The sequence below is a fragment of the Cydia pomonella genome, chromosome 1 (genome assembly GCF_033807575.1).
Source record: "Cydia pomonella isolate Wapato2018A chromosome 1, ilCydPomo1, whole genome shotgun sequence".
Classification (NCBI taxonomy): Eukaryota; Metazoa; Arthropoda; class Insecta; order Lepidoptera; family Tortricidae; genus Cydia; species Cydia pomonella.
In genome coordinates, this window is record NC_084703.1 from 19,221,855 (window position 1) to 19,235,440 (window position 13,586).

The following is a 13,586-nucleotide window of genomic DNA, read 5'->3' on the forward strand; positions in this document are numbered from 1 at the left end:
CTACGTAGCGCCGCCCACAAGATGGCGCGTAGCATAGCGTAGCGCGCATCTCCGCTGCCGAGAGCGCTGCTGCGCCTATCTTCGACCCTTCTTCGCTTAATGTATTTAATGGCAAAATCGAAAATTTGGTCCTAACTGCTTGGCCGTCCTTCTCCTTTTCTCTTTACTCAATTCTTTTAGATTTTTTTAATCAAGCTGCAATAAATTATCATATTAACACTTATATGTCACAGTACTAAATACTTGTAAATACGAGGGTCACGTTATTGTTCTTAAAATAAAGAAGACAATTTATTTAGTACTTAACTAGGCAGTCAATATTACGTTTACACGTACCTATACATTTCTTTTATATGAAGGAATCAATTCTTTGCTTAACCCATGTACTTTATGTTTGAATTATTTATTTATTTGACATTGTTAATTAACCGACTTCAAGATTTCAAAAGGAGGAGGTTATCAACTCGGTTGTATGTTTTTTTCTTAATGTTTGTTACCCCATAACTCCGTCATTTCTGAACCGATTTTGAAAATATTTTTTGTTTGAATTTATATATATTCAGATTGGTCGCGTTTTTGTCAAAACTCAGTTCGGATGATGGGATCCATGAGAAATCGAGGGAACTCTTCAAATGTGAAAGCATACAATAGTGATTTTTATATTTTCTTTAACAAATAAAGCATTTACATTTTAAAAAGTGATTTTTGATGAAGTGGAACTGCTGATGATGATCAGGATGGAACTCTTCAACGACGCATGTTTGGCGATGGCTCTTCGCTGTGTTTGTTAAGCAAATTAGATTTTCAAGACAAATTTTAGTCAGTTCGAGTTCTGACGATGGGGTCCATGAGGAATCGAGGGAACTCCTCAAATGTTAAAGGCAAAGGTATATAGTGATCTTAGTATTTTCATCAACAAATCAAGTATTTACATTTATAGAAGTGACATTTGATGAAGTGGAACTGCTGGTGATGAACAGAACGGAACTCTTCAACAATGCATAGTTTACGATTGGCAATTTGTTCTCTTTGCATGTTTGTCAAGCAGTTAGGTTTTCAAGGCACATTTTTATATTTCTTTCCTATTTCGTTTTTTTAATAATTATCTGGTGCTTTATTTCATGCATGACGTGAAATAATTTATTTTATATACAGTCGTACACCCTATTGCGGGTATCTTACCAGTCAACCATAGGGCAAATCAAGAAAAAGAAGAAAAGAAGAAATGTGCCAAAAAAAAACATGTTACCCCCTTTTCTACATAATTAGGCGTAGGGCACTGTCTTTTTGATTTCATTGTATGAAATCCAAAATCAACTATAATCTTTCTTTCACCGGTCTCCCACATTGAAGTTGGTTTTTTTATTTATTAATTTTATTATTAGATAATCCATTATGTTCTTTGAATGAATATATGTGTAATATTATAGATAGACTGAAATATTTTTTCATCACACTTGCTCGAAAAAGTTCTTATTTCATGCAGGTGTGCTAAAGGACAAAGTTCTATTTTGTTCCCGCGTGAGTTATGGATTAAAAAAAAACTATCACTCCCTAGGGAAATATAGCTTTTTTAGGGTTCCGTAGTCAACTAGGAACCCTTATAGTTTCGCCATGTCCGTCTGTCTGTCTGTCTGTCTGTCTGTCCGAGGCTTTGCTCCGTGGTCGTTAGTGCTAGAAAGCTGAAATTTGGCATGGATATATAAATCAATAAAGCCGACAAAGTCGTACAATAAAATCTAAAAATTAAATTTTTGTAGGGAACCTCCCCTACACGTAAAGTGGGGGTGAAATTTTTTTTTCGCTTCAACCCTAGAGTGTGGGGTATCGTTGGAAAGGTCTTTCAAAACTAATAGGGGTTTACAAGAAACATTTTTTGATAAAGTGAATATATTCGGAGATAATCACTCCGGAAGAAAAAAAAATGTATCCCCCCTCTAACTTTTGAACCATAGGTCCAAAAAATATGAAAAAAATCGTGGAAATAGAGCTTAAGAAATACATTAAATGAAAACTATAGCGGACATGATCAGTTTAGCTGTTTTTGAGTTATCGCAAAAAGTTTCCCCTCCATAGTAAAAAGACTTACTTTAATTAGGTACTGATTATGTAAATTTGCCTATTTGTTTAACTCGGGTGAAAGGTACCGTTTCATCCCTTGGTTAACAATTAACTATACTTTAAGCTCCAGTTTAGCTTATTGTGACGGAAGAGTAACTACGGAACCCTACACTGAGCGTGGCCCGACATGCTATGGGCCGGTTTTTTTTTCTTTAATTATGTCACTTATTCATACAAAGCAAGTAGCATAAGTAAATAAGTTTTACTTTTAAAATACTGACGTTTATAATTTAATATTTTTGTTTATGTTTAAAATTATTTAATTTGATTAATTTAACAGCCGATTAAAATATTTTCACATAATTTTCAATCGTGGCTGAATGCCAAATAGGTCTGTGCCTTCGATGCTTCACCTTCCAAGAAATTACAAAATGTTGGACTAATGTTTGATATGTCACCGTTTTTAAGAATTATTTCTCTTAAAATTTAGTTTTTTCTTCGCAAGTGTGATGAAAAACATTGTGTGTAACTCAGGGGGTAAGAATATTGCAAACTCGGGTCTTTAATTCCCTCCAGCCTGCGACTGTCGGCCACCTCCACCCTCACCCCAATTACCACCCTCGTATCCAAAATTTCGCTTACCCCCCTCGTTGCACAATGTACTATTTCTATTGATCTGTATATTAATTTGACGACAATTATGAAGGTCTCAAATATATATATTGATATAATTAGACATTGTTAATAATTTAGTTATTTATCCGATTAGTAATGATGGTTTATAAATTGTGTATTGCTTTCCTACTTGACAATCATAATAAAAATTCGTATAGAATAATTTACTTATATTGTAATTTAATACTATGAAATAAATAAATCTAAATTTTATTAATTAAGTTTCTGGTATGATACCTAAACCTAGATATGTCAGAATCTACACATGCAATAATGGATGATATCGCCTTCGAAGAGGTTCGTTACGACATCTTGTTAAAAAAAAAAACATTGTTGTCGCTCATAAGGTTGTTTTTAATCTTTATTATGTTACTTAGTAGTAAGTATTTGTTTATTTTAAAGTAGATCCTCGCTGTTCAGTCTTCTGCGTATTCATGTTCAACATATAAGTATAACATAATGTAATTCGTTTTTAAAATGTTAGCAATAAGTAGTTTTTTGTTTTCTGTACTTATTTAGTCAATCGCAATTTTTTTTCATAAATAATATAAATAAATAAATAAATATTATAGGACATAATTACACAAATTGACTAAGTCCTACAGTACGCTCAATAAGGCTTGTATTGAGGGTACTTAGACAACGATATATATAATATATAAATATGTATAAATACTTAAATACATAGAAAACACCCATGACTCAGGAACAAATATCAATGCTCATCACACGAATAAATGCCCTTACCAGGATTTGAACCCGGGACCATCAGCTTCGTAGGCAGGGTCACTACCCACTAGGCCAAACCGGTCGTCAATATGCTGGTTTTATTTTTCCATTGATTAATTTTATCTACAAGTCCTTTATACAAATAAAAACATCAATTTAAGTTCTCTCTACTATTTACATTGTTTAAGGAGGTAGGTACTAAGAATTTGAGTTAAAGATAATATCTACATTCAGCATCTACCGATACGAGTACCCATTACTATGTTGCATGGGTACATACATAGGTACCCATTAAATGTTTTCCTACTAACTGATATCAGCACAATAATAATGTGAGCACGTCGGTAACCGCCTTGGCTCCATGGTACTTTATATCACCCGACACCTCTGTACCTAATCTAGAGATAAGCCGCTGATTGAGATGTTTTTTATACACAGGTCTTCGGTGTTTAACATTGTCGTTTGTCGGAGTGTCGTTCCTAATTGCATCCTGATGGTAGGTACTTATAGGAGTGCCTTATTGACAGGCCGACGCTGCATTATAGTAAATAATATTAATTCGGTCTTGTTAGTATTAGGGTGTTAGTAAAAATAAAAAGTACTTCGTTGAGTCATTATCTCAGCGAACTCACAATTATCTTAAGTGCCATAGACCCTTCTGGTACTTAAGTCCTTACGCCAATTTCCACCATTTTGATCATTTTCCAAAAAAAAAACATAATGCCAGAAAAAACTATCTAACTACCGAACTTGCTCATAAAATTGCACGAAGATTGGTTGAGAAAAGGGACCTGCAAATGAGAAGATCCGTACATCTGGGCATTTTTGTTTAAGCTGAAATGCAGACCTTCGCTAGCGCTCGGTCAGTTAAAAATAAATCCATATTTCTACTGCCCTTACTGGTATTAGGTTGTTAGCAGATACAATAGTACTTTTCGAAAGTATTTTAAAATGAAATTTATGATAAAATAAACTGAAAGACTAATCATCAGCTCGTATTTAAGGCGAAAAATGTAAATTGTAAACCGGTGGTAAATTACGAAAACTCTTTTATCATCTTTACATGGTTTTAGCAAATGAGCAGATTTAAACAGGTACCCTCCGATGGTTATTCTGTAGATAATCAATAATTATTCAATGGCCGACTAATCTACCGATTTTTTTTTTTGAAAACACGTCGAGTTCACCCGTTCGCGCAGGCAACTCGAGCGAGGCGTGGTAGTAAATTATATTTTATGAACGTAGCCATGTGCGCAGCGTCCGTCGCCGTCGACAGTGGCTACGGGAAGCGCCGCGGACGGATCCGCCCGGCATGATTAAATGCAGTATTAAGTACGTTTTATTTTCCGTTAAATTTCAATGGAAAATATAACATACCTAATACTGCAAATGATTCAGTTTGAAATAAAATTGTGTAAACATATTTCTACAGTAAGGAGAAGTGTACAGTACATATACCTAGTCGTGCACTATCCTCTGAACCTCTATAACTTGAAACCTGCTCACTGACTTTTAGAGTAATCTGACTTCATACCTACAGATCCTTCCTCCTCCTTTAATCTTTTACTAGCTATTTCTGTAATAAATTAAAGTTTTCAATACTCTCTTGACAGATATTTATCCTATAGGAATTACCTAAAGGTGCCATGAAATAGGGCAAAATAAAGTAAGTAGCTCATATTAGCTATGTAATTATACCAAGAGACTTGCCACATTCGAACTTTAAAGCTAAATAATATTTAATATATAATTTTTATATTTATTTATTTATATTATTAAGAATACTGAAATTATTATTATTTTTTACTATGTTTACATTCAGTTTACAATTTTATAATTTTATTTTTAGATATAAGCTAGTTATAGTATTCATCTGTATATATCCATTATGTATATTGTTATTGTCAATAAATAGATTTGAATTTTATAATATTGATTTGACATTACTTGCAGTGCAATTAATGGTTAAAAAGAATTTGTATGAGTCTCCAGTTTCAACGACTGCATAAAACTCATAAAAGTCGAAAAATGAAATTCATGGCATAAAAAAAATAATTATCTCACTACTGGTACAAAACAGCAGCTATTTAATAATTTATTTTATTGAATCAGTATAGTGTTGAGCCGGCTGGTGTATACTGATACTATATTGCAGACTATAGTTTACAATTAAGATTGTATTAAGTACAATCGTGGTCAAATACTACATTGCACATTCTGAAGATGCACTGATACTATAGGTACATAAGCTTGATTCAGATATTTGTGCACACCTCGGCCGCTCCGATAGGTATATCTAATGGCGACTGTACGAGTAAACGGTACATTAAGTGTGCAAATTCAATAACAATATAACACAAGTACGTCAATAAATTAACAAAAGGACGTAAAAACTTAAACGTAAGTAGTCAATGCTTAACTTTTTTACCAAAACATGTTCGAACCTTATTAGTTAGGCAAATATCGTTACCGAAAGCGATAGTTTATTCCCAAACAAATCATAAATAAAATATTCATATGTATAGGTATATTGGCACCTTTGTATGTAACACAATAATTAGTAGATTTCTACTACTTTTAGGTACTTATTAAGTAAATAATATTTGTGAATGGAATAAAAAAGGAACATTTTTTGTGGATATGATCTACGTTACCGTTTAACCCTTGAGAAGCGGATGTAAACCAAAATAAAGGCCCGGCTCAGCCACATGTTCGTCGAAAAAAGTTGTTGTGCGTATAGGAAGCTACAGACAAAAGCTTAGACGTATTTGCAAGCGGAATGTCTTACATGTACCTAGAGTTGTACACTTTGAACTGTAAACCTTCTTATAGTAGGTATGCAAGACTCGAGTATCTTCCTATAATTGCACTATTTAGAGTATTTAGGCACTTTTAATTTATTTGCGTTCCGTAGCCAACATGAAAAAAATTAATGCAGTCCAGAACGGAACGACGACGCAACAAACTGGAACGAAATACATATAATAATAATATGAGAATTGAAATGGATGGAATGGTATGGAAAAATGATAACGGCAATATTACTGTATCATCCTTACTGATTGTACTTACGTATAGAAAAAATAAAATAATCCTAGCCTAACACTACTTAAAGGTGAATAAAAACAATAATAAAATATAAAGCAAAGTATTTAGTCCATCGCTTTTAGATAGCATTTGAGACTCCATCAACTCTCAACAGTCCTTACTGCCTTGCCTGGCGGATGCTGTGTCCTTCTCCGTCCCGTGCCACGGGTAAGGACAGAATCCGCTCGGGGTACCACTTACATTAGATAAAGTGTCATAAGAGCCTCTACGTGTTGGCTTTCCCAGCTGCCTATCCAGTATTATAATGCATAGTAAGTCACATAATTAGCGTAGCATAACATATAAAATCATATGACACAACGAGTCAAATTACTAAAATATAACGCTAATATATTTAAAGAATAAAGAATATATTTATTTCAAGAATTTGGCATTACAAGAGCAGCAGTACATTGATCCCCACACTAGGCTCAGCCTGTCACGTGGGAATCTCAGAGAAGTATCAAAATGGTGCGGTTCTTATTTTAACAGAATATATTATTGTTCAAGCTAAATTAAATATACTTAAGATTTTTTATATTATATGACTAACTATCAAACTAAGTACAAAGAAAATTAAAAAGGTCTCAGTAAGCTGTATGTAAGTGAAAGTATTTATGTGAGGGTATTTATGTGAGTATGTATGTATGAATATGTGCGTGTGAATAACTACGGAATGTGTGAGAAAACAGAAGAAAAGAAAAGTAGCTGTACAAGTTATTCATCTTTTGGGAGCAGACGCAATTGAATATTCACTCAATTATCTTCTGACTCATGATAGTTCCAAGAAAATAGTAGGGGTTGGATATGCCTTTTTGCTTCAGTTAAGTTACAGCGCCTTATTTGACTATACATATGTGTCTGTATAAAAATTGTACCTATTCTTATTTCTTATAAACGAACTAATACACGGAACTATTAAAGGTGTTTAAGGCTAAAGCGAAACAAAGGGTAGACTGCGCGGGCATCTCTTTGTTTTCTCTGGCGAGCCATACGCGGCTCTATCAAAATATACAGAGGACCAAAATGTAACCACGCCGCGCCCACACGCCAAGACCGCGGGCCGACCATGTTGTGACGACTCATCATTGTTCAGACAGATTCGTCTAAACTAAGTACGTACATATAATCTACACTATCTACTATATTATTCTAAGTTCCTAAAATATAAAATAAGCAGATAAGTTATGTGTATTTTGGCGGCCGTTCGTAAGGTCAGGCAGATCGTGAAATTCCTAGGCATATCGTGAAACATGAAAATGTAGGTCCTGTTTCCTGAGTAGACGGAGCCCCTTTCTAGGTCCAGAAATAGGAGCCCCGCTCAAGAGGCCTACTGATTACCAGTTCGCCGGACGATGTCGGCCTGTCAGTTATTCACGATTGGCAGCTTTTGCGAATTCCTATTGCTGGACAGTTTGCCCTTCGGGCATCTGAAGCAACCCAACGAACCCATCCTACCTATCTATTGGTTTAATGTAACTACCGTCAAAACATTAGGACACGGGAACATCACAATCTACCTGATCTTACGATCGGCCGCCCACATGTATTTATAAGAAAGCCATTTTTTTTATACTACGTCAAGCATACGGCCCGCCTGATGGTAAGCAGTATCCGTAGCCTATGTACGCCTGCAACTCCAGAGGAGTTACATGCGCGTTGCCGACCCTAACCCGCTCCCGCCCCTCGTTGAGCTCTACAAAGAAAGGATGCAGAATACCACAGACATAATACACCGAGACCGATAGTCGCCATGCGGCTACTCAGCCAAAAGTGAAGCCGAAACACGATCGACGTGTGCGTGCGACGCTCGTGTCTTGCGCTCAGAAACGCACACAAGTGTACAAAAACGGGTTGCCAGTATTTATTTATTCCCGTCAGAGTAGGGGTATTTTGACAACATTCTTATACTTGGATATCAATAATTTGGAAGTATGTAGATTTTTAATTTTGTAACAAAAAGCTTTTTAGGGTTCCATTATTACATTGAACCCTCAAAAATTGAGTGTGATTGCAATATTGCTGCGGTCGACCGCATTACTGCAGGAAATGTCAAATACATAGGTCATTTACTTAATACGAAATCTATCAAATTAGTCTATAAAACCGGACAAGTGCGAGTCGGACTTGCCCACCGAGGGTTCCGTACTTTTTAGTATTTGTTGTTATAGCAGCAACAGTAATACATCATCTGTGAAAATTTCAACTGTCTCACAGTTCATGAGATACAGACGGACGGACGGACAGCGGAGTCGTAATGATAGGGTCTCGTTTTACCCTTTGGGTACAGAACCCTAATAAAAATGTATCAATAATTACCCGTTCTATAGCGGTGCGCGGCAACCACTGCTAGACACCAAAATTGGTCCGGACGTGGACCGCATGTACTTGTAAGATTCAAAGATTTTAGTTGTACAACATAGGTAGATCACAAGCTGTTACATAAATATTTTGGTATCACTATGTCGTGCCTATTGAAATACAAATTCAATAAAAATAGCAACGCGACGAAATCGCTAGGAGAGCCATGCCTGTTTTTTGGCAATAAGGTTTAAATAAATAAGCTTTTACTATTTTATTTTTATTTTACCAATATGAAAAAAATACTATATTTGAATACATTTTACAAGTGTACAAACAATAAGGTACCTCACAAGCTGACTCTGTTCAGTATTGGCGCTGGTCGGATTTCTAAATCGATCATTACATGAAATAAAAATTAAACTGAAATATTATTTTTTTAAAAACATATTTTGAAATAAAATAACGAAAAATATAATTTCCTTTAATAATACAAGGAACTTAATGTAAGCGTGCTTATTTTAGAATGTCACACACAAACCGACTCGACCTTGAGTACTACGAGGGCCGTTCGAACGAGTGCGACATAATGTCGCCCCGAAGAAGTGGCTTCACTAAGGTTGTGCGGACTACTCATCTATGCTTTTTAAATTTATGCAGAATACCTATTTAATGTTTATATTAAATAAACTTCATGTATAAAAGGTGCAATATATCGTAAACAATACATACATATAAAAGTAGAAAACAATACATACTTACGTATGAAAATATTGAATTTATCCGAACCTCAAAAGTGTGAAATTCAAGTTTCTTTTATCCGTCTGCGGCGAAGCCAAAAGGTATTTAATTAATATTTTTTATTGCATGAAAGAATAATTTATAGTACACAAGGCGAACTTAATGCTAAATGGCATTCTCTACAATTATGCCAAAATATATACCTATTCTCTCCCGACTGCAAAATGGCTGAACTGATTTTACTGACTGGTAGATAGGATAGGTTTACGTTTTCGACTTGGTTCCGCGAGCGAGTGTCACTAGGTCTATCAAAATTATGTATACAAAATAAAATATAAACTCGACAGCGACAGCTAAACATTTTGATCGTTATCGATCCATCCAAACATTCAAAACGATCAATGAAAACTCAAGACGATTTTCAAATCCGTACAATATACGTACGTCGCCGCTCGACATACTCGTAGTACCTATGTCGATTTTTCTTTTTTACAATTGTCGTCAGATTGTCGCTATATTATTGTTTTTAGTGTTCCGTACCCAAAGGGTCAAACGGGACCCTATTACTAAGACTCCGCTGTCCGTCCGTCCGTCCGTCTGTCACCAGGCTGTATCTCATGAACCGTGATAGTTAGCCAGTTGAAATTTCTACAGATTATGTACTTATTTCTGTTGCCGCTATAACAAATACTAAAAACAGAATAAAATAAATACTTCTTTCCAAACTCGAGGTTCTCATCCAATCACCGAAATTAAGCAACGTCGGGCGGGGTCGGTACTTGGATGGGTGACCGTTTTTATAGATAATGGTACGGAACCCTTCGCACTTGGTCGCAGTCGTAGGCACATTCCAGTTGAAGTCGCATGCAGTCACAATGCAGTCACAGCCGCATTCTCAGCCGCAAACGCAATACAGTCGCTGTCGCAATCGCACTAGTCGAAGTCGCAGTCGCCGTCCAGTTACAGTCGCGGTCGCAGTCTAGCCGCAGTTGAAGTCGTAGTTGTAGTCGTTGTCGCAGTGGAAACAGGAATCGAAAATAGGAACAATAACGGAAACACTTAACTGTCATTATGTATTTCTATTTTTGTACCCTCTAATACGAGTATGTTCTCACTGCACTGCTAATTTGTACAAGACTAAACTTCTTTAGCACCTCGTGCCTAAGAATCACTTGCTAAGCTCAAAATTCTAAATAAGAATCTTTTTTATATTTCATTTTAAATTGGGTAAACGCGTAATTCAGGGCATTATATTTTAGTCATTAAATTATAAGCAGGCTCGAGCAAGGAGTTATGGAGCTAGAAGAGCCTAGAACACAGACATCTCAAACGCTGCGCTTGACAGACAGATGAAGTGTGCGATAGGGAAGCCATCACGTATATGAACATCCCATGAGTGCGAAAAAGGCAGACTATATATAAGAAAACGTGACCATTATTGAGTTAGAAGTCGGCCGGAGAATCAGAAATAAAACTATTAATTAAGTAATTTAGTGAAGATGGTGTCATGTTGTGTGTCCTGTTTCCTGTGTCATTGTAGCGTTTCAGGGTCAAATAACCCAGGAAAATACTCATTTTACAGGTAATTGGTAATTATGATATTCCTAGCGAAATTTTCGTACCGATATTTTATCAAATGAACAGCATAAAAAGTTTAAAAAGCCGGTTTATACAGTTTTTCTTCAATTGTGTGTTAATATTTCATCATATTAGTCATTAATTTAGAATATTTTGTGTAAAAACCTAAACTGCTACTTTACGCTAGGGCTTGACAAAATGTTCACTGACTGTATCGATAACTTGTCGGTATATTAGTAGGTGTGGAATTAGTTGTTCACAAGACATCTTTAAGATATTAACCTTTATAACCGACTTAAAATAATAACGATGGTTATAATACCTTTTTTGAAGGTGCACATGTTTAGCGTTAAATTTAAACTTCACTTTCCAACACAGTGCTTATATTTTAGCCACTTTTCCACGGCTTTGCCGCTAACATAAGGAAACACAAGACAGCGTATACACACCCAAACCAACTTGTCAGTAAAAAGAGGCACGAAACTCAAATTAAAAAAAAAAAAAAATTAAAGTTACTATGAGCGCTAATAGGGTCTAATAGTAGTAATAATAATCATACTTATAACATTTTTCTTTTTATAAAAACAAACATATTTGAAAATGAAGTCGATAAAGCAGTCAAACACCGATAGATTATTAATATGTTGTAACATGACACTATTTTCGATCTCACATAGACAATTAACGCACTACACACTTGGATTTCATTTTTGGTCGCGCTTTTGAAGTTTGACAGTCGTTCGTTTTCATCCTATTTCTATAGGGAGCGTGCATGAACTGTAGGAGGCAGCACAGGAGCCGTCAGATTTTTGGCCCGAGGCGTAAATTTGATGTTTATTGTTCCGATGTAGTCCACAAGATGGCAGAACCTACAATGCACAAGAAAACACGTGACGTGTAAATGTACATGTTTATTGTTCCGATTCAGGCCACAAGATGGCAGACCCTCCAACGCGCACGGTCCCTATGGCCTTGTAGTGGACGGACACGTCGGCATGTAGCCTAGAAAGCCAAAAAACCTATTTGTGAGGGGTCTTGCTATTCTGGTCATTTTATTTGCACAAGTTTGCAGTATGAACGAGTCTGGTAGTAAAGTAATGTAGGTATTGGCCAAGAAAGATTACGGCTTACCACAGATACAGTTTATTTTAATGTCTATGATGACTTAAAAATTACGGAAGGTGGAGATAAGGAACGAAATCTCCATGTACCAAAAAGTGCCATCAAAAACAACATTATATATTAGCATGTAGGTAGATATGGGATAATGTTGTAGTGGACGGACACGTCGGCTACAGCCTAGAAAGCCAAAAAACCTATTTGTGAGGGGTCTTGCTATTCTGGTCATTTTATTTGCACAAGTTTGCAGTATGAACGAGTCTGGTAGTAAAGTAATGTAGGTATTGGCCAAGAAAGATTACGGCTTACCACAGATACCTACAGTTTATTTTAATGTCTATGATGACTTAAAAATTACGGAAGGTGGAGATAAGGAACGAAATCTCCATGTACCAAAAAGTGCCATCAAAAAACTTTAGATAGATAAAAAAAAAGCGGCCAAGTGCGAGTCGGACTCGCTCATGAAGGGTTCCGTACCATTTATGACGTATTAAAAAAACTACTTACTAGATCTGGTTCAAACCAATTTTCGGTAGAAGTTTGCATGGCAATGTATATCATTTTTTTTTTTTTGATTTTTCATTCTGTTATTTTAGAAGTTACGGAGGGGGGACACACATTTTATCACTTTGGAAGAGTCTCTCGCGCAAACTATTCAGTTTAGAAAAAAATGATATTAGAAACCTCAATATCATTTTTAAAGACCTATCCATAGATACCCCACACGTATGGGTTTGATGAAAAAAGATTTTTTGAGTTTCAGTTCTAAGTATGGGGAACCCTCAAAATTTTTTGTTTTTTTTTTCTATTTTTGTGTAAACATCTTAATGCGGTTCATAAAATACATCTACTTACCAAGTTTGAACAGTATAGCTCTTATAGTTTCGGAAAAAAAGTGGCTGCGACATAATCGGACACACAGACGGATATGACGAATTTATAAGGGTTCCGTTTTTTGCCATTTGGCTACGGAACCCTAAAAATCAAATCATAGACGGCGCAATTCACTCCGTCAATAACGCCTAGGTTCTTAGCTACTCTAGCGCTGCTCTGGAGAGATTTGGAACTATTATTTATAGCTGACAGCTGGACACTTTTCCAACAGTTCTACCATAAGAGATGCCACTCCTCTTAATTCCACACTCCATAATTTTAAACGTAGAACTTCTATGAAATGACGTTTACTGTTTAACACTTGCAAAGGCTGGGCTATCAAATTCGCTGCCTAAGTTGACTTGGTCTGACTAATTTTCTTTGTCTATCTTTGAAATGAGAAAAGGCTGAGCCAAACTATA